The sequence below is a fragment of the Phoca vitulina genome, unplaced genomic scaffold (genome assembly GCF_004348235.1).
Source record: "Phoca vitulina isolate PV1807 unplaced genomic scaffold, GSC_HSeal_1.0 scaffold9, whole genome shotgun sequence".
Taxonomy (NCBI): domain Eukaryota; kingdom Metazoa; phylum Chordata; class Mammalia; order Carnivora; family Phocidae; genus Phoca; species Phoca vitulina.
In genome coordinates, this window is record NW_022589712.1 from 46472338 (window position 1) to 46495611 (window position 23274).

Genomic DNA, 23274 nt, shown 5'->3' on the forward strand with positions numbered 1-23274 from the left:
GAAGGAGAAGAATGGAGAAGAAAAAACTTTCAAACTTTTTTTTAACATAATATATTATGAACTCGCACAACAAACATGTTAATCATTGCACAACATAGTATCTTAAGACTAATTTATAACATGTTTAACATGTTTAACAATCTTTTACTAGCGGGGCACCTGGGTGGCTCAGTCGTTAAGCATCTGCCTTCGGCTCAGGTCATGATCCCAGGGTCCTGGGATCGAGTCCCACATAGGGCTCTCTGCTCCGTGGGAAGCCTGCTTCTCCCTCTCCCACTCCCCCTGCTTGTGTTCCCTCTCTCGCTGTCTCTCTCTGTCAAATAAATAAATAAAATCTTAAGAAAAAAAAATCTTTTACTAGCTTGTTTTAAAAATTCTCCCATTATAAATAATGCTGCAGTGAATACCCTCATATATAAATCATTAGAAATATTTCAATTATTTCTTCAGGATGTAAACTAGAAGTAAAATTGCTGGGCAGTAAGTCTTTTGAAAGATTTGATTAATTTCCATTCTTCATAGCTTAGTTGCACATTTTCAATACTTTTCACCAATGTTTACATGTTAAAAATCTTTGCAATTTGACAGAGGAAAATATCTCATAATACTGAACTAAGCCTTACATTTGTCACAAATATCTTAAGAGAGAGCAAATTGTCTCCCACTCATTAAAAAAGAGAACACTTATTAGACATCCAAAATAGAAAAGAAGTAAAACTCTCTATACACAGATGACACGATCTTATACATAGAAACTTTCCAAAATCCACCAAAAACTACTAGAGCTAATAAACAAATTCAGCAATGTTTCAAGGTAAAAGATAAACACAAAAACATCAGTAGTGTTTCTCTACCCCAGCAATGAACAATCCAAAAAAGAACTTTTTAAAAAATCCCATTTACAGTAACATCCAAAAGAATAAAATACCCAGGAATAAATTTAACCAAGGAAATGAAAGACTTCTACACTAAAAACTATAAAGCATTTCTGGAAGAAAGTAAAGAACACCTAAGTAAGTGGAAAAGACACCCCACTTGCATGGACTAGAAGATTTAATAGCATTATGATAACAGAGCAATCTATGGATTCAATACAATCTTTATCAAAATTCCAACAACCCCTTTTACAGAAACGGAAACATTGATCCTCAAATTCATATGGAATTTCAAAAGACCCTAACTATCCAAAACAATCTTGAAAAAAAAGAAAAATGTTGGATGTTTCAGTCTGCTCAGGTTGCCATAACAAAATACCATAAACTGAGTGGCTTAAACAAGAGAAACTTATTTTCTCATAGTTCTGGAGATTGGAAGTCTGAGAACAGGGTTCTAATATGGTTGGGTTCTGGTGAGAGTTCTCATCCTGGCTAGCAGATGGCTGTCTTTTCTGTGTCCTCACATGGCAAACAGACAGAGGAACAGGGAGAGGGAGGAGTGGTTGGGGATGAAGAGAGGAGAGAGAGAAAGAGCAAGCTTTCTGGTGTCTGTTCTTACAAAGGCACTAATCTCATCATGAGCTCCCCACCCTCATGACTTCATCTAAACCTATTACCTCTCAAAAGCCCCATCTCCAAATACCATCACATTGGAAGTTAAATGACTCAAGGTACAAATTTTGTAAGGTCATGAATTAGTCTACAGCAGCAGAGGACACACATTTTTCAATTTCAAATCTTACTATGAAGCTACAGTAATCAAAACAGTGTGGTGCTGGCATAAAGAGAGACATATAGAACAATGGAATAGAATTGAATTCAGAAATAAACCCATACATCTATAGCCAGTTGATTTTTTTGACAACAGAGCCAAGATTGTTCAATGGAGAAAAAACAGCCTTTTCAACAAATAGAAGTGCCCAAGATGAAAACAGAGTGAAGTTGGACCCATACTAATACCATATGCAAAAATTTACTCAAAATGGATAAATGACTTAAATACAAGAGATAAAAACATAAAATTCAGAAAAAAACCATGAGAGTAAATCTTCATGATCTTGGGTTTGCCAATAAATTTTTAGATATGACACCCAAGGTATGAGTAACAAAATTAAAAATAGGTACATTGGACTTCATCAAAGTTAAAACTTTTGTTCATCAAAGGACATTATCAAGAAGGTGAAAAGACAACCCACAGAATGGGCAGATATTTGCACGTCATACATTTGATAAGTGTCTAGTATTCAGACTATATAAAGAACTACTTCAACTCAACAACAAAAGCACAAATAACTCAATTTAAAAATGGATATAAAACTTGAATGGATATTTCTCCAGAGAAAATATACAAATGGCCAATAAGCACATTAAAAGATGCTCAACATCATTATTTATTAGGTAAATACAAATAAAAACCACAATGAGATACCATTTCAAGCCCACTGAGATAACTATAATAAAATTCTTTTGAAAACAGTAAATAATAGTGCTGGTGAGGAAATGGAAAAATTGGAGCCCTCAAACATTGCTAGTGGGAATGTAAAATGGTTTGGCCACTTTGGAAAAGAATTTGGAAATTCCTTGAATACTTAAAAATAGAATTATCATTTCATCCATTAATTCTACTACTAGATTTCATTGACCTAAACAAAGAGGAAAACTGAGGCAAGCTCAAAGAGATGAGTTTATTTGGAATAGCAGAGGGATTGCGATTCAGGATAAGGAAACTGTAGCAAGCCACAGGCGAGTTCATTGAGGATTTGGGGTAGGTTGTGTTTATGGGTAGAAAATGTAAAGAAGGGGAAGTTCCCCTAAGAGCGAGAATCAAAAACAAATGGAAACCGGCCTTGAAAACTGCCCAAACAGACAAAATCAGTCCAGTTGCACAAACAAAGCTCAATTCAGTGCACTTTGTGAGACAGCTCAATTCAGTGCACTTTGTGAGACCAACACAACCTGGATCATCTCCTGTTTACATCTCTGGAAAAACTTCCCAAGGTGATACGAGACAACCTTTGATCAACCTTCCATCATCCAAGAGAATTCCAACATTATCAGTTTTCTGTAAATCACGCACTTATGGGAAATCAGCCTCTTGGCCTTAAGTTTTGTCTTCCTGCAGGTACATGAATGAGATTTTCCATTTTATATCCTCCAGTCCTATTTTAGATTAAAATTCTTTCACATTTCCCCCTTTTGATCAAGATCTCTTGCAGAAAGCATCACTGATTAATTTTTTGTATATGTCCCATGGAGCTAAGAAGGACCATCCTCAGGCATCTTTTCTCATGAAGGAGGGAAATGGAATTTCATTTGACCTCATTTGACAAGAGAATTGAAAAATGAAGAATCTCAGTATGTCCCTCTAAGGTGGATGATTTAGTTTACATACATTTGGGAAGAAGGCATTTTTATGAAAACAAAAGAAAAAGGTTAATAGTTTGTGCAAATCATAAATTCAGTTTCTGAGTTTTGGAGAGCAGCCAATTGAGAACATTTCAAGAAATACAGGTCCAAAGCATCTTCAGATGGAGTGAGGGCAGACAGTGGCAATCTGATAGACTTTTCTGGTTTGAGGTTTCAGTGTCTCTGGTGAGCCTTCTGAAGGGCCACATAGCAGCAGGCATGAAGATTGTCCACACAGGAGCTGCTGTGATGATTTCTCTGAAGTTACTATCAAGTTGTCCAGCTTTAGCTAGTATGACGTTGTGAAAAGGGCAGTTTTAGTTTCATAACGATTCCAAGTCAAAAGAGTGGGAGAAAGTTAGAAGTGTTAGTTTGGGGAGTTCTAGCTACATATTGGAGGAAATCAGAAAAATTCAGAACCCAGTCCAGCTTATAAGTAGAAAGCAAACCTCAAAGATAATTAATAGCACTGAAATCTGATATCCATAAAGGTGCATTATTGAAATAAAAGTTTTTTTCTAATTATCCCCATTTCTATCAAAGATAACCATAGTAAAATTAATCTGTTTGTAAATCAAGTTCAGTCTTAATAAACCTGACTTGATTATTTATGCATGTGCTGCAAGTGATTGTCCATATAGGCTTTTTAAAATCTGCATTGCTGAAACTTTTCATAAGGAATCTCAGATTGACTTTTCGACGTCTCTTTAGGCTAAAAAGTCAAGTCAAGGACTTGTCCAATTGTATCCCGTTACAAGACCAGATTTTTATTGAATGTATATAATTATATATATATATATATATATATATATATATATATATATATATACTGTTAGGAAAATTAAGGATATTTAACAAGAGCTTCCAAATTCTGGAGAGATCAGGTAAGTAGGGAGTAAAAGAAGAATGTTTTAACTTTTGTGCAAAGATACATTTTCTTAAAAGTGAAAAGAAAAAGAGGTCTTTTAAATCTAGAAAACAAAACATTAAAGAACAAGCAATATTTTAAATGAAGCCATAAAAATTATAATTAGCATTAGCAGTTTATCCAGGCTTACGTATTTAATTCTTATTCTCTTTCATCTATTGTTAGCAATTTTATGAATTCATCAGTTTACACATCAGAGTTTTAGAAATTCTTACCTGGCTCAGTGTTATTATCTTAAAACTATCAGAAACCTGTATTCTAGGGTTCTCGTCAAGGTCTTTTCCATGGTTTCTTTGAAGATGAAACCTATCTGTAAAAGCATCAGGATAAAACAATAATTGTCTGCAAATGGCAAAAGACCTAAAAATGACAATGGTTAAAGGTTAGATGAGAGTTCTTTACAATGTAATTGACAAGGAATTTGGTTATTTCTGTGACATACATTTTAAAATCATGACCAATAACATTATACCAGAACATATCAGAATTTTAGGAATTTGATATGACTTCTGGAATATTTATAAAATATACTTATATAAGTACAACATAAAGACGGCCTAGTGTTACTTTTTATTTGATAATGCTTCCCATGAATGGGTATTTAATATACCAAATAAGCCTAATGACTGTATATTCTCCTTTTATACCGAGAGAAAATTATCTATTTAACCGAAGTGGCAATAAAAGATTTTAAAGGCAAGTATAGAAGGTAAGAGCAAAATGTAGCTATTAATATTGAGAAAACTAGGTTTGCTTGAACAATTAAAGACCTGATGGTAAAAATAACATAAAGCACAAGGAGATTATTCTGATACATCAAGTCTTTGTTTTCTAGGCAGATTACTTAAAAGATAAAGGAAACTTTTGCTTATGATTTTTTTATTAACAGCAGACCAATAATCTAAGAAAATGTTATGTTTTTAACAGAGAGAAAACCAAATTCTAATTTTGCAGCAATGTGCTTTTGACAGTAAATTTTTTTTAAACTTAAATAAATCCATCCTAATCTTAGTGTGATTACACACAAAGTTCCCTTCTCAAGATTTCCCTTCCACAAACCTTCTGCAACTTACTCTATCTATCTAGGTTTGGTCCTATCTTTTTCCTTTCTTACTCTGAAACGATCAGTTTACTTTAGGACAAAACCATTTTTGTTTTTCTCAGCAAAAGTACATCTCCATTCCTCATGCCTTCTTTTTTCAAAAACACACACCCTACTTTCCTTAACTCTTAGAAATAATCATCTGTCTTTTCATCAATCATCAGAACTCTGCTCTTCATTTTCATCACTTGCCCAGAGATTCCACCTCCTAGAGTCCCGAGCAGGGTTTGTTGCAAGTGCCTGGATCTTCTGTGGTCTCCTGTGCCCTCCTAGCTTTGCAAAATAATAAACTAAGGCCTCCAGTGTTAAATTTAACATCCTGCCCTCCCGTCTGGTCTGCCAGTGCTGATGCCAGCAAAGCAGTGGACACCTGGGCATCCTTCCCTCATCTCAGCTCTTCCAACTACTATTTGTAATCTTTGCTTTGCTGTAGCACGTATATCGTGAATTGTTTGTCACATATTGGGATCCTGTGGTAAATTAGCGAAGTTATAAATACATTTTATAATTTCTAGAAGTATATTTTCTTCATAGTAAATTTTTCAGTGTGGCACAAAATATGTTTATTAATAGACCCAAATATCTTCAGTTCCTCTGTAAAGGAAGTCAAAAGTAGATAAATTTATTTTTTAGTAATGTTTCAGTATTTTACTTTATTTTACTTTTTTATTTTATTTTATTTTATTTTATTTGGAGATGACCTAGATACCCAATAAATTTGACTTAACTCATTATTTAACTCAGCAAAACTTTAAAGTTTTCAGTAACCAAAAGATTTTGGAAACTGTTTGCTGAAAAGTTCACCTAGAAACTCTTATCCGGTTTGTATCGGTTTAAATCATTTATTTTTAACAATCATATTTAGGTTACTCTTAAAGATTTCATGATACATTAAAGCAGTTAACCAACAATTTAAGTTATTTTTCTTGCTGACAAATTTTTGTAACAGAGATAATATGAGCTTATTTGATTTTCAGTAAATTTAGGTAGAATAAAATATTATACTTCATGTTGACAACTCTAAGGACATGTCTGTTTTAATTAAACCGACAAACTTAAGCTAACTTTTATTTATCAAAGATTATTCCAGATCATGTAAACTTGAAAAACATTTGGATTAATTTCTATGCTTCTGAGAGTATACTTAATTTATATAAATGCTTGATTTTCTTTAAGCCAGTTAAATGGAGCTCTTTACAAATTAATTTTGTCAAGGGAACTTCTATAGCAATCTGTACTTAAAAAGGCTCTTTTCTCCCTTTGTTTTTCTTTTAGCCTCTATGGGCAATGTTTTGAAATCTATTGAAGTTACTATTTAAATTTTTTCCTTCCCTTTTTTTTTTTTTTAAGTGCAGGACAATTGTATTTCCAATGTCATGATTTTTTTATTGTATATGCAAATGTCTGAAGGAAAATAGGAAAGGATTTGAGTCGATTTTGATTTCAAATCAAGAATTTTTTATTTTAATTCTCTCATTTTCTATTTTTTTAACAGGCAAAATTGGAAACAGTTTAGCACTAGATAAGAAGCGGAGGTCAAATAAAGGAAGGGAGTTTGGGCGAGGCCCCAGATACTTTTAAAATTTCTTTTTAGTTGTTTATTTGCTTCAGTTAACTTAGAAATAGTATTACGTAAAGAGGCAACTTTAGAATTCTGAATACATTTAGAAGCCTCTAGAGCTAATTAAAATAGCTATAGGAAAACAAGTTTGAGGAATTTCCAGGTTCCCTATAAAGGGCATTGAAGTTCTAAATTATCTTTAGTGAGGTTGGTCCATTTAGTCATATATACATATGAAGAGGGACCATAATTTTTGAATGTAAAACTGATGAATGGTCCCTGAAGGAAGGATACCCATTGAGCATTTAGATGACTGGAATCCCATTTCTCAGAGGTTTTACTGAAAGCAAAAGCAAAAAAAATCTCTAAATAGCCTGACGGGTGTGCTTTTAGGGTTGAGCTCTAAATAGCCTGACGGATGTGCTTTTACGGTTGAGAGTTGTGTTTGTTTCACAGTGTGCTTTTCATGGGATACTATTTCTCCTGGTGGACGACCTTTGCCCCAGTTGTCCAGCCTGTGATCAGGTGTCCCTTTTTGCATGGAAATTGTCTTTCAGTTGGCAGATGACCCACCATAAATGTAGTCTGTTCATCCATGACTAATTAATCCTCTTACAGAAATTTTTTTGGTTTGGTTTGGTTTGGTTTGGTTTTGAAGTCTCTCATAAGGAGGTGGCAAATGCTCTAGTAGTGTTTATTTGCCCAACTACTCATGACCATGGATATTATTATTATTTTTGTTTCGTTTTCTTCTCAAGAATTCCAAAGGAATTATATTGAAATTCTAGTGTGTTGTCAACAAGAAAATAACCAAGTATTCATCAGAATGGATAAAGCTTTTAAGCAGATCCCAAATAAAGTCAGAGCTCAATCAAAAGTGAGGGAATGTAAAGAGGGGGAAATTCAGGGAGAGTCCGTTAAAATCAAAAACAAATGGAGACCAGCATTGTAAACTGCCCAAGCAGACAAAACCAGTCCAGTTACACAAACAAAGCTCAATTCAGCCCACTTCATGAGACCAACCTAACCTGTGTCATCCCTTATTCATGCCTCTGGCAAAACTTCTCAAGGTTGACATGAGACAACCTCTGATCAACCTCCCACTATCCAAGAAAATTCTAACACTATCAGTTTTCTGTAAATCAGGCATTTATGGGAAATCAGTTTCTTGTCTTCCTGAGGGGACATGTATGAGATTCTCCATTTTATATCCTCTGATTCTATTTTAGACTACAATTCTTCCACAGTATATACCCAAAAGAATAGGAAAAAAAGGTACTCAACAAACACATGCACACACATCCATAGCAGTACTATTCACAGTAGACAAAAGGTAGAAATAACCCAAATGCCCATCGATGGATAAATGGAAAAATAAATTGTGGTATATACATCCAATGAAATGTTATTCAGTCAAAACAAATTATGGTATATACTTACAATGAAATATTATTTAGTCATAAAAAGTAATGAATGACACATGCTACAATATAGATGAATCTGGAAAGCATTATGCCAAGTTAAAGAAGGTAGACACAAGAGGTCATATGCCATATGATTCCATTTATATGAAATACCCAGAATAGGCGGAGATGGAAAGCAGATTGGGGGTTACCAGAGGTTAGGTGTAGAGAGTAATGGAGATTAACTGCTTAATGAGTGCAAGCCTTTCTTCTGGGATAATAAAAATGTTTTAGAACTAGATAGAGCTGATGGTTGCACAAAACTGTGAATGTACTAAATGCCACTTAATTGTTCATCTTAAAATGTTGGATTTTATGTTATATAACATTCACCTTACTTGAAAAACATAGAAGAGCACTAGACTTTGAGAAGTTACATCTTTTACCCAAAAGTATGAAAAAGAGAAGTAATTTGAGCTCCATACTCAGGCAGTATGACAGGAGATTGTGTACTATTTTTCTTTTGGCTGTACTGACTCTTTCTGTGCCTCTGTTTATTTTTTGTTTTGTTTTGTTTTGTTTTTATTGAAAACAATGTTTTTATATACCTATAGAATGTTTGCTCTAAAATCTATCATTGCCTTTAGGGTTTTGCCTTTACAAGATAAGAAAGGAAATACTTGTAATTGTCAAGAGATCCAAGCGATCCAAGATTTCCTGATGCAAGACAGAATTCTTTTAACCACTAAATGAGTATGCCATCCATTTCTAAAGCTCAAGAATAAAATTTCAAGAGACCTTTAAAAAAGAATCTTAAAATTCAAGTTGTTAAAAAGCAAATTTTATTCAGGGGGAACTTGCATCTACAGTGCCCAGCCAATTGCTAAGATTTGTAAACAACTCAGTTTCTACTGGAAGTAATCAGTCAAAAATTAACCTGAATCCATTTGTTTCCTTCCCTACACTCCAGTCCTAGGTGTTTCAAATTCTTCCATTAGGGTGGCTCTAGGGTAACAGTAAGTTTCCACCCAAGATCATCTCCTCAGAAATCATAGATATTTAGTTGGATCAAGGTTTCAAGAAGAGAGAAAGTGCATATTATTAAGCTGTGTGTGTGTGGGGGGAAACAAGATAGGATAATCAGTGACAATGAAGAATATGGATTAAGGTCAGGATCTCAGGGCTGGAAAAGAAAGGTTTGGAATTCATCAGCAGTAACTAACCTTAATGACTCCTTAAGGATTGTAGAGACAATCCAGAGAGATTGCACAGAGCAAGAGAAGAAAAGAAGGAAAGATCAAACACCATGGAGTATTAGTATTTAAGGGCAGGGAAGTGAAGGGACACCCTAAATTATAAATTGATCTTTGAAAAATACAGGGGAAGAAATAATAGAGAACTTTGACAGAGGCATCAAGGAAATAAAGCAAAACATAAGAGACAAATGGTTCATGCTGTCATCAAGGGATCAAGTAAGATATGAAATAAAAATACGCTGAATTTGGCATTCATGGATTAAGTAAGACCCTAGGGAACATAATTTTAGGCAGAAGCCTGATTAGCAAAAAGTAAAGAAGAGTAAGATTCTGAAGGGAAGGAGGTAGGCATGTACCACCTAGAAAAGTAGTTTTCAAAATGGTTATAAAGATGGGAGAGACCTGATCCTGTGTATATGTGGAGGTAAGATAGATAGCAATGAAGGTGTGGCTGAAGAAGACACTTGATAAAGAAGAGATAACTGATAAAGGGAAGTACTAAATAGGAAGGGATACAATATAGAAGATAGGAAGAGCTTAGCCCCTGAAAGAAGAAACTACTACTTTTGATCTTAAGTGAACAAAGTACATGAGAATAAGTCTGAGAGGGGCACCTGGGTGCCTCAATCGGTTAAGCATCTGCCTTCAGCTCACGTCATGATCCCAGAGTTCTGGGATCAAGTCCCACAATGGGCTCTCTGCTCAATGGGGAGCCTGCTTCTCCTTCACCCTCTGCCTGCTGCTCCCCCTGCTTGTGTTTTTTCTCTCTCTCTCTGTCAAATAAATAAATAAATAAATAAAATCTATAGAACAGAAATTTACAGAGACAATCAATAGAAACAAGAACTTCACAGGCAACATGATGACAATAAATTCATACCTTTCAATAATCACTCTCAATGTGAATGGCCTAAATGCTCCCATAAAATGGCACGACGTTGCAGATTGATAAAAAGACAAGACCCATCCATATGCTGTCTACAAGAGACTCATTTTAAACCTAAAGATACATCAGACTGAAAGTGAAGGGATGGAGATCTATCTTCCATGCCAACGGACCTCAAAAGAAAGCTGGGATAGCAATTCTTATATCAGACAAATTAGATTTTAAGCTAAAGACTGTAGTTAGAGATACAGAAGGACACTATATCATTCTTAAAGGGTCTATCCAACAAGAAGATCTAACAGTTGTAAATATCTATGCCCCCAACATGGGAGCAGCCAACTACATAAGACAACTGTTAGCCAAAATAAAGAGTCATAATGATAATAATACGTTAATTGTAGGAGACCTCAGTACTCCACTCTCAGCAATAGACAGATCATCTAAGCAGAAAATGAACAAAAGAAACAAGAGCTTTGAATGACACACTGAACCAGATGGACCTCATAGATATATACAGAACATTCCACCCTAAAACAACAGAATACTCATTCTTCTTGAGCACACATGGAACTTTCTCCAGAATAGACCACATACTGGGTCATAAATCAGGTCTCAACAGATACCAAAAGATTGAGATTATTCTCTGCATATTCTCAGACCATAATGCTTTAAAACTGGAACTCAATCACAAGAAAAAATTTGGAAGAAATTCAAACATTTGGAAGCTAAAGACCCCACTCTGCTCAAGAATGTTTGGGTCAACTAGGAAATCAAAGAAGAACTTAAACAATTCATGGAAACCAATGAGAACAAAAACACATTGGTCCAAAACCTATGGGATACTGCAAAGCCAGCCCTAAAGGGAAAATACATAGCCATCCAAGCCTCACTTGAAAAAATAGAAAAATCCCGAATTCACTAACTAACTCTACACCTTAAAGAACCAGAGAAAAACCAACAAATGATGCCTAAGCCATGCATTAGAAGAGAAATAATTAAGATTGGAGCAGGAATCAATGAATTAGAAACCAGAAACACAGTAGATCAGATCAACGAAACTAGAAGTTGGTTTTTTGAAAGAATTAATAAGATCGATAATCCACTGGCCAGACTTATCCAAAAGAAAAGAGAAAGGACCCAAATTAATAAAATTATGAATGAAAGGGGAGAGATCATGACTAATACCAAGGAAATAGAAACAATTATTAGAAATTATTATGAACAACTATATGTCAATAAATTAAGCAACCTGGAAGAAATGGATGCCTTCCTGGAAACCTATAAACTACCAAGACTGAAACAGGAAGAAATTGACAACCTGAATAGGCCAATAACCAATAACAAGATTGAAGCAGTGATCAAAAACCTCCCAAAAAATAAGAGTCCAGGGCCTGATGGAGTCCCTGGGGAATTCTACCAAACATTCAAAGAAGAAATAATACCTATTCTCCTGAAGCTGTTTCAAAAAATAGAAGCAGAAGGAAAGCTTCCAGACTCATTCTATGAGGCCAGCTTTACCTTAATCCCCAAACCAGGCAAAGACCCCATCAAAAAGGAGAATTTCAGACCAATATCCCTGATGAATATGGATTCCAAAATTCTCACAAAATCCTAGCGAATAGGATCCAACAATACATTAAAAGGATCATCCACCACAACCAAGTGGGATTTATCCCCAGGATGCCAGGATGGTTCAACATTAACAAATCAATCAGTATGATAGAACACATTAATAAGAGGAGAGAGAAGAACCATATGGTCCTCTCAATTGATGCAGAAAAAGGATTTGACAAAATACAACATCCTTTCCTGATTAAAACTCTTCAGAGTATAGGGATAGAGGGAACATTCCTCAAGTTCATAAAATCCATCTATGAAAAACCCACAGCGAATATCATCCTCAATGGGGAAAAGCTGAGAGCCTTTCCCTTAAGATCAAGAACACAACAAGGATGCCCACTCTCACCACTACTGTTCAACATAGTACTAGAAGTCCTAGCAACAGCAATCAGACAACAAAAAGAAATAAAAGGTATTCAAATTGGCACAGAAGAAGTCAAACTCTCTCTCTTTGCAGATAACATGATACTTTATGTGGAAAATCCAAAAGACTCCACCCCCAAATTACTAGAACTCATACAACAATTCAGTAATGTGGCAGGATACAAAATCAATGCACAGAAATCAGTTGCTTTCTTATACACTAACAATGCAACTGTAGAAAGAGAAATTAGAGAAATGATTCCATTTACAATAGCACCAAAAACCGTAAGATACCTCAGAATAAACCCAGCCAAAGAGGTAAAGGATCTATCCTCTAGGAACTACAGAACACTCATGAAAGAAATTGAAGAAGACACAAAAATATGGAAAAACATTCCATGCTCATGGATTGGAAGAATAAACATTGTTAAAATGTCTATGCTGCCCAGAGCAATCTATACCTTTTTTTCTATACATTTTTCAAAGTGCTGGAACAAACAATCCAATCAGAAAAGACCCTGAATCACCAAGGAAATGTTGAAAAAGAAAAACAAAGCTGGGGGCATCACATTGCCTGATTTTAAGCTATATTACAAAGCCCTGGTCACCAAGACAGCATGGTACTGGCGCAAAAACAGATATATAAACCAATGGAACAGAATAGAGAGCCCAGATATGAACCCTTAACTCTATGGTCAAATAATCTTTGACAAAGCAGGAAAAAATATGCAATGGAAAAAAGACAGTCTCTTTAATAAATGGTGCTGGGAAAATTGGGCAGCTATATACAGAAGAATGAAACTTGACCATTCTCTAATACCATACACAAAGATAAACTCAAAATGGATGAAAGACAGGAATCCATCAAAATCCTAGAGGAGAACATAGGCAGTAAACTCTTCGACATCTGCCACAGCAACTTCTTTCAAGATACATCTCCAAAGGCAAGTGTAACAAAAGCGAAAGTGAACTTTTGGGACTTCATCAAGATAAAAAGCTTCTGCACAGCAAAGGAAACAGTCAACAAAACAAAGAGGCAAGCCACAGAATGGGAGAAGATATTTGCAAATGACACTACAGACAAAGGGCTGATATCCAAGTTCTATAAAGAACTTCTTCAACTCAACACCCAAAAAACAATCAAGTCAAAAAATGGGCAGAAGACATGAACAGACACTTCTCCAAAGAAGACATACAAATGGTTAACAGACACATGAAAAAATGTTCATCATCATTAACCATCAGGGAAATTCAAATCAAAACCACATTGAGATACCACCTTACACCAGTTAGAATGGCAAAAATTGACAAGGCAAGAAACAACAAATGTTGGAGAAGTTGTGGAGAAAGGAGAACCCTCTTACACCTTTGGTGGGAATGCAAGCTGGTACAGCCACTTTGGAAAACAGCGTGGAGGTTCCTCAAAAAATTAAAAATAGAGCTACCCTATGACCCAGCAATTACACTACTGGGTATTTACCCCAAAGACACAGATGTAGTGAAAAGAAGGGCCATATGCACCCCAATCTGTTCATAGCAGCAATGTCCACAATAGCCAAACTGTGGAAAGAGCCGACATGCCCTTCAACAGATGAATGGATAAAGAAGATGTGGTCCATATATACAATGGAATATGACTCAGCTATCAGAAAAGATGAATACCTACCATTTGCATCAACATGGATGGGACTGGAGGAGATTATGCTAAGTGAAATAAGTCAAGCAGAGAAAGTCAATTATATGGTTTCACTTATTTGTGGAACATAAGGAATAGCATGGAGGACATTAGGAGAAGGAAGGGAAAAATGAAGGGGGCGAAATCGGAGGGGGAGACGAACCATGAGAGACTATGGACTCCAAGAAACAAACTGAGGGTTTTAGAGGGGAGGGGGCGGGGGGATGGGTTAGCCTGGTGATGGGTATTAAGGAGGGCATGTATTGCATGGAGAACTGGGTGTTATATGAAAACAATGAATCATGGAACACTACATCAAAAACTAATGATGTAATGTATGGTGACTAACATAACATAATAAAATTAAATTAAATTAAAAAATAAAAAATAAAATACCTCCTTTAAAAAAATAAAATAAAATCTTAAAAAAAAAAAAGAATAAGTTTGAGAGATCATCCCTCTAGAATGTGTACTGAGTCCATCTACTCTGTCCACCTCACGAGGCTGCCACCATCTCTCTAGACTGTAGCAATACAGTCTATAGATCCTGTTCTTACCCACTCTCATTCTGTTCCCACAGAATGTGTATTTGTTAATACATAAATTAGATTGTGTTGCCTTTGGTTTAAGCCCAGGGCAGCTTCTCATTACAATGACAATTATATCAGATGTCTGTCAGGACCCTCTAAGTTTCTCGTGAGAACTAATCACTACCTGTATTTCCATAATACTCATTATCCTTGCTGCCTTTACTCTCTGATCCAGTCAAGTTGGTTTTCCTTCAGTTTCATGAACACACTACTTCTTTTCACAGATAAGGCCTTTGTGGATACTGTTCCCTGTATCTGAAATACTCTTCTTCTTGATACTCCACAGATAGCCAGCCTCTTCTCATTTTTCAAATTTCAATGCAAAAATCACTCCAACAGAGAAAACTTCAGTCACAAATCAATATAAAAAAGACCTCCCTCCTCTCAAAGCATACCTCCTAATATTTATGACAAATTTATCTGTTTGTTTATTTGTTTAATCAACCAAATTATAAACTCAGGGATGATAAAGACACAGATGCTCAATAAACATTTGTTGCATGAATGTCGGATAGTATTTATATCTACTAGTGATACCAAGTGAAGTAGAATTGAGGTGTGAATAGCTGATACCACATTTCTCTGTAAATTAAAATCAAATTCAACTACTTTTGCTAGAGACCCTTAATGAGATTTTTGAGTTTTGTTAGGGGCCATATCCTGAAGGCTTTTCAGAGGAAACCAAAATCTGAAGGATGAGTAAGATTTAGCTACAGGAAGCTGAGGAGGAGGTGTTTATTTCCCTTATAGAGAAAGGGTGACCAGAGGGTCTGAAGAGGGGTCAGAAACTCTTAGTCCAGCCACAGATAGTGTTGACCTCCTAGTGGGAGATCTGCCTTGTGATTTTGTTATTGTTATTGTTATTATATTTGTTTGTTTAATTTTCATTTAAGATTCTGAGTCAGTTACAAGAAACAATACAAAAAGGGCAGCATATCTTTTTACTTCATTTTTTAAAATATTTAAACAATATACAGAAAAGCTAAGCTTAAATCACCAATTCACTGCCCTGCCCCTTAATAACCCCCCAGAAATGATCACTTGAAAAAAAAAAATGAACAAAAAAACTTTTTTAGGCCTTCTGGTGGTCATCCACTACTCTAAAAGATTTGAGCCCTATTTCTTGATCTACTACCTTTAAAAGTCATCTGTTGACTTCTAACTACTCATCCATCCCTTCTTTAAATAATATTATATCATTCTTCTAATTTCTCTAATGATCTGTGCAGCCACAAATGGTGAACCTAAATTTTTATTACTTGTCCCATCAAACACAGACTCTTTCGACCCCAACTTTATAAAAGGAGGCATTAACCTGCACCATCCCTGCTCTCTTTAGCAGATCAATCTCTAGCCACTATAATTTTTTTTCTTGACACAGTAATAATCATAATAAAGATTTCCTTACCCTGTCAATAGCTTGACCTTAAACACTGAAAATCAATGCGATGGAATATGTTTTTTAAATAACTCACCATCTATTCTGTCCTGTCAGTGATCTGATGATTCCTGCTTACCCACTGAAGCCCCTTCGCCATGGGACAGAGAAGAGAGCAAATTCCACCTAAAGAGGAAGAAATGATAGTTTCGAAATTCCCATCAAGAAAGAAAATAAAATATAAATTTCTTCTGGGTTGGAAGGAAAATAGAGAATGAGAAATATCCATGCAGTAATAATCCACAGGGTATGAATTCTCAGCCTTTACACTACCTCCTTTCCCCATATTTCTCCAAGTGTCAAAATTCCAGGTTCAGAAACATATAAAAACACACAGGTTTAATTGAAACCTCCCCCCACCCTAAAATGTACATTGACAACCCTGTTCTGGTTTTCCTTCATGTGCTTATCATTCGGTAAACACGGCAAATCAAGTTCCTAAGCAGAAAGTCTGAAGGGAAAACCGCAAAACTTTGCCCTCATTGCTTAGAGTTTCAGGTCAGAAAGATATTATTTTTGTTCACTAAATGTTTACTAGAGTACACACTGTTAAGTGATATAGATAGAGAGATGAACAAGAACAACAAAGCATTATCAGAGAGATACATGAAAAGAAGTGAAGATATAGAAAACTTTTCTGATATGTCTAACAAGTTAAATTGCAAGTTCCATTATGTATGTTTTACTTCCTATAAAAAATAAATATGCTTTCTCTGTAAGTGCCCATTGACTGCTATTTTTTTAAAAAAATCAGTTTTTAGACAATATACAAAAAACATCAGTAAGCAACCATTTGAAAAAAAATTCAACTTTTCAGTCCACATTATTTACAACAAATATAGCAGGTTTATATTAATATTCAGAATCTTACAAATAATTAATTCTTATATAAGTTATTGGTGATATCTTATTTAAAAGGCCATTTATTTAGGGTCTTAAATAGGCAAAGAAATATAGTTCAGATATTATAGATAGAGGGAATGGTTTGAAAACTGAAAATTATAGCTGGAGTATTTGGAAGAAGTTGGAAGAAAGTAAAAGGCCACCATTAAAATGGGATAAATTTAGAACTAAATATGAATATATTGATCAGCTGATTAAGGAATCATTAAAATGTTGAACCTGAGCATGCTTTGACTTTCAAAACTTACCTTGTTCTCCAAAATTTTTATTTTCCCCATACTCAAGGTTTGAACACTGCTGTGTCATCAGATTCCAAAAACCAGGCTTATCCCGTCTCTTACAGACCTCCTCTTATCCTCATGTACTAAACATCTAAACTCAAATGAAAAATACATGTTAGGAGATTCTCCCTGCAACTTCCCTCCTATATGAACACTGGAGGAAAACATTTTCCAAATAATTATCTTGATGAGATAAATAATAATGATATAGATATTCATTCATTATATTAAAAAAGAATAATGTCCTTTTTGGCTCAGAATCCACTGCCCCAACTATAAACATACTTGAAATGTTTATATAAACAAATATAAACACAAATGAAAGAAAAGTGGGAAGGGAAACAGAGTTTGAAAAGTTACACTACATAGGTGCTGATTGCCTGGAAGTGCCCGGGGTCACAGAACCTACTGGCCTGCAACCGTTGAAGACAGAGTGGTTTAATTTGTAGAAAACCATTACACTGTCCATACTGCAAAGGCAAAGCCACTGCCATCAATGGAAAATTCTGCAGGCCATGGCCCTAGCTACTGTACAGAATAGAGGCTGTCACCTAATCAATGTGTATGACTCCAGGTCACCCACCCGTCTTTCTAACCAGGCAAGCAACTGCACTATGAAAAGTAACATCTTAAAAATAAACATGGATGATATATTTTACCTGTAGGCAGAAGTTGGCACTAAATATCTAACTCTACATCTCTAATATCTACATCTAACATCTACAAAGGGCTTTCTCCCACTTTGGATTCCCATGTTACAATAATAGAACATTACCTCAAAACTGCAAAATCTTTTAAAGCTTATCTTATTCTGGGAAGCAATCACTCCTATTTTCTCACAATGAATTTAACTTTCATAATAAAGAATGTTTAATTATAGCAGCAGTAACCCATTTGGAATTGAAGTTTGATATCTGCTGGGGTTTTTTTTTATGACAAGCTAGAGCTTTTTGAAGATATATTTTATTTTCCAGAAGATTCAAGCAATTCTTCAAATGAGTTTGAATCTTCAATTAGGAAAAAGGCACTTATACAGGCTTGGAGGAAAAGGCACTTATATGGTAGCTTCAATTTTACTTTGCCAGATAATGATATAAACCGCAACACATCAGAGAAGATAATGAGCTTCTAGAGCTTTCACGAAAACCTCATGAGCTTAAATCAGATCTTACTGTCTCTAGCCCATATCTGAACATTCCACTGGACATGCAGAAAATTGCTTAAAGACAAAGATATATGGTTTTGAGGCTCCAAAGTCCTTATAATACAGACACATATCACAGAGATTTTGACAAGCCTCCCTAGATACCAAAGATGAGTTGTCATGGCATACACATCCCCCATAGAAACAAGTTCCAATTATCAATTTCACCACTAATATATCTACCTTAGGAAAACATATTAACCCAATTCTGTGTATAGCAGTTTAATTTTTTCCCCCAAGGCACTAGAAACTCCCAAAAATGAAAGTTTCTCACAAAAAGCAAAATAAAAATTTTCTATAGCACACTGTGAAAAAAAAAAAAAACTAAGTGATTTTTAGTGACCTCAAATGATTTTTTTCACTCATTTTTCTGCACAGATCAAAAATATTTTAATTATATCACCTTCCAAAGCAAGTTTTGTAGCAAAATAAACAAAACAAAGCAAAACCAATCCAACATGCCCATTAAAAAGTAGCAAAAGAGATCACCAACATTAAATCATTAAACTCTACACATCGTCAGTAACAAAGTGTAGGTCTAATCATTGTGATCAATCCACTGAACAAACACAAATATCGAGATACTTCTAGTTACTGTGAAATGTGGGTTTTTATTTCTCATGCTTTTAAGCTTCCACATGAAAAATAAAAGAGAATAAAATGTGCTCTAAAAATGTACCCTGCTAGGAGCGCCTGGTTGGCTCAGTCGGTTAAGCATCTGCCTTTGGCTCAGGTCATGATCCCAGGGTCCTGGGATCGAGTCCTACATCAGGCTCCTTGCTCAGCAGGAGCCCTCTCCTTTTGCCTGCCATTCCCCCTGCTTGTGCTCTCTCTCTCTTGTGCTGTCTCTCTCTGTCAAATAAATAAATAAAATCTTGAAAAAAATGTACCGGCTTTAAGCAAAACACAGTAATGCAAAAGTTAGCTACTAACTTTTGTTTCAGGAGAAGGTATTATCTGCACCAAATTTCTAGCAATTAAAACAATACTGTAGAGTAAAAGAAGACCTCCCTAAGAGGTCAGTAGACAGCAAACATTACATTCCCAAAGACAGTTTTAAAGAATATAGTTTGGATTCTCTAGGATCTCCAAGAAGAGCATCAGATCCAAAAAGAACACCTTCAGGGTGCCTGGGTGGCTCAGATGGTTAAGCGTCTGCCTTCGGCTCAGGTCGTGATCCCATAGTCCTGGGATCGAGTCCCGCATCGGGCTCCCTGCTCCTTGGGAGCCTGCTTCTCCCTCTGCCTCTCTCTCTCTTTCTCTGTTTCTCATGAATAAACAAATAAAAAAAAAAAAAAAAAAAAAAACAAAAAGAACACCTTCACTGAGGAGAACTTGCTTAGTAATCAAGAATCTAAGAATAGTGTGTGCCCACCCAGGGGTAGCTACATAATTCACTAGGCTCAGTGCGAATAAAAATGTGAGGGCCCTTGTTCAAACAACAGGGATGGCGGAAGCTTGTTCCTTTTTTCTACCATCTCTCTCTCAACTTGTCTTGCTTTTGTTTTTGTTTTTAATATTTTATTTATTTACTTGGCGAGAGAGAGCTTGTGAGTGAGGGGAGGGGCCGAGGAAGAGAGAGAGCGAGAGCGAGAACCTCAAGCGGATTCTTCACTGAGCAGGGATCCCAACGCAGGGCTCCATTTCAGAACCCTGAGATCATGACCTGAGCAGAAATCAAGAGTCAGATGCCTAACCAACTGAGCCACCCAGGCGCCCCCTCAACTTGTGTTGGTTTTTTATTTGGTAGTTAAAGCTCCACTCTCCACTATGAGAAGAGTCCTGGGCAAGGGCAGACCTTCACAGGCCCACAGGACCTGCTGGGGTGACTTAACACACAGGGAGCATATACCCAATCACCACCCTCTCGGTGCCTGCGCTCAGCCTCCTCCATGGGCAGGAGCAGGTGGCCGAGAGCCTATCCCAGGGCCAGGAAGAGGTCATGGAAATTGGGACCTTCCCTGAGCGGAGAGTCCAAGTCTCAGCGCCAACTCCATTGTCCCATAGACTCCAGGTACAAAACACAAATCCAAAAATAAAATTATTAATATTTTAGAGATAGTGACTGCAGACATAAAACTTAAGCCCCTTCTGAATGCGTGGCCCTGTGAGACTTCACTGTTTGTAATCCCAAGAAGCCAGCCCAACTCTAGACCGGAGTTTTTGGTGCTATTGACATTTGGGGCTAGATAATTCCTTTTTGTGTGGTTGTCCTGGGCATTATAAGATGTTTCACAGTATCTCTGGTGTTTACTCACTAGGTATTTGCCAGTGTGATAACCAGTAATATTTCCAGACATTGCCAAATGTCCCTTGGGAAATAAAATTGTCCCTGGTTGAGATCAAAAGCCCTAAATTAATATTTACCTGCACAAACCCAGGATGACATCTATGCACTTCTAACATTCCCCTACTGGTAAGCAGAGGAGGAGAGATTCTAAAATGCACAATTAACATTATGATAATCATTTAGCAGTTACCAGTTAAAGAAACAGAAGGCATCAAAAGACGAGGCTTATGACAGACTTTTGGTGCTCAGCGCTGTCTACCAGGACGACTCCTGCCTGGGGCGAGGAGCAGGTGATTCAGCCTTGTAAGAGAGTTTAGGAAGAAAGCTCAAAGTGCATATTTCCTATTCTTCAAACAGAAGGCATAGAGTCCAGTTACTATACTATTCATCTCCTATTTTCTTTGAGGCAAATAAATCAAGCAAATCTCCCCCACGTTGTAAGTCTCTTGAAAATTATTGCTTGGATTTTGTAGAGTTGGAAGCAGTAAGGGTAGATCAGACAGCTTTAGGAGTGCCATCTAATAGGGCATTGCCTGGGACACACAGGATCAGGTAGATCAACTTCTGTGGATGCCATACTGATTTTTAGTTTATAAAATTTATGTTTATATTCATTGCGTCTTCCTAAGTACCAAAATCCTAGTACAATAGTTGGCTTATTATGATTGATCAGCAGCTTCTTTTGCCATCTTTTACCATCTCCTCTCCAACACCTCCCCAGTTCCCCTTCCTCTCCTCCCCACCTTTATCCCTGCCTTCTACGTATCCCAAGGACCCTCTACTTATCATCTGGAGTAACCTTCTTTCAGGGCCAAATCAGTTACCTGATAAAGGGGGAATGGGTATGGGGGGACAAGTACAATAAAGTACACTAAGCTACCATTCCAGTCTTGTGTTCCCCCCCCCATTTCCCTACATGAGCTCACAGACTGATGAAGATGTGCGCAGACTCACAGATTCCACCCTGTCTTGTCTTTCCTCATGATGTGCCCATGACAAATGCTTGCCTCTACACTTGTTGAGCTTCTTTCATTTGTCCAGATCCAGATCAAATGCAGCTTCTGTGGGGCACCTGGGTGGCTCAGTCAGTTAATCGTCTGCCTTTGGCTCACGTTGAGCCTCGCATTGGGCTCCTTGCTGTGCTTCTCCCTCTGCCTGCTGTTCCCTTGCTTGTGCTCTCTCTCTTTTTCTCTCGCTCTCTCTCAAATAAATAAATAAAATCCTTAAAAAAACAAAACAAAACAAATGCAGCTTCCACCTTGAACCTTCTCTGACCATTCCATTCCACAATAATGGCAGGCTTTCTCAATTTCGTGAGCACGCATGGTCTGGGCAGTATATGGGGCATACCGCCTGGCACATAGTGCTCAGTCAATTCCCATCTATGGAAAAATAAAATATCCTCACATTTTAAGTCAGTTACACGTTACAGTGTAATGTTTTGTCATTCTTCCTAAAAGAGCAGAAGTTATCCTTCCATAGGATGAATAAATTAATGCATAATTAGTCACTACTTTAATTTTGTGCTCTTAGTTTGTCCCCTTCTTAAACTGAAGCAGTCCTGAAGAAGGACTCTTTATTCTCTACCCTTGAAAAACCATCAGTCCCCAAATTCAGCTCTTTCCAATGCTGTAGATATTTCCCCAGTCAAGGAAAACATTGACATTGACAATTTCTGCCAAATTACCGATTATCTATCAGCTCTTGGATTGTGTTATATTGGCTAAATAATCATCCTACTAGGGACTGTTTTTCCATGTGTTATAGTTTACATACACATGGCAGGCAGAAACATTGTGATTATTATTTTAACAAGAGAAGCACAGTCCCTTATATTCATGGAACAAAATTAAGAAGCATAAGAGAATTGTTTATGTCCAGTTGCAGCAAACTGAGAATAATTTTTTGTTAGAGGTATTCAGGTAAATCAGAATCATATAAATGATCTTACAAAAGCATGAATGAACTGGACATCACTTGTGGCCTGATAGAAACAATCATCTTTTTACAATGAAGATAGAACAACATTATGAGATGTTTTATCAGCTGAGCTGATAAAAATGTGAGTTAATAGAGTGAACACAAATGAACAGTTATGGTTTGAGACTGGCAAAACAGTGAGAGAGCAGTCAACCTTTGTGGTGCTAATTGAAACTCATATTTTATTGGTGTATTTGTAATCTCTTCAAATCAAACACTAATTTAGATCTCAAAGGTAATGTTCAACAGTTATAGTCAAACTTGGCCAGGAGGAAGTTATAGTAGTTAATATAGGTCAGTTTTAATTGTGAATACATCTTGATTCCTGGAACACTTGTTGACCTACCGTTGATCACTGCAGAAGAATTATGAGATATGTAAGATATGCAATTATAAGATATGTAAAGTATATGGTGTGATTCTGCCTTTTATAGCTTTGTCTAACTGATCCAG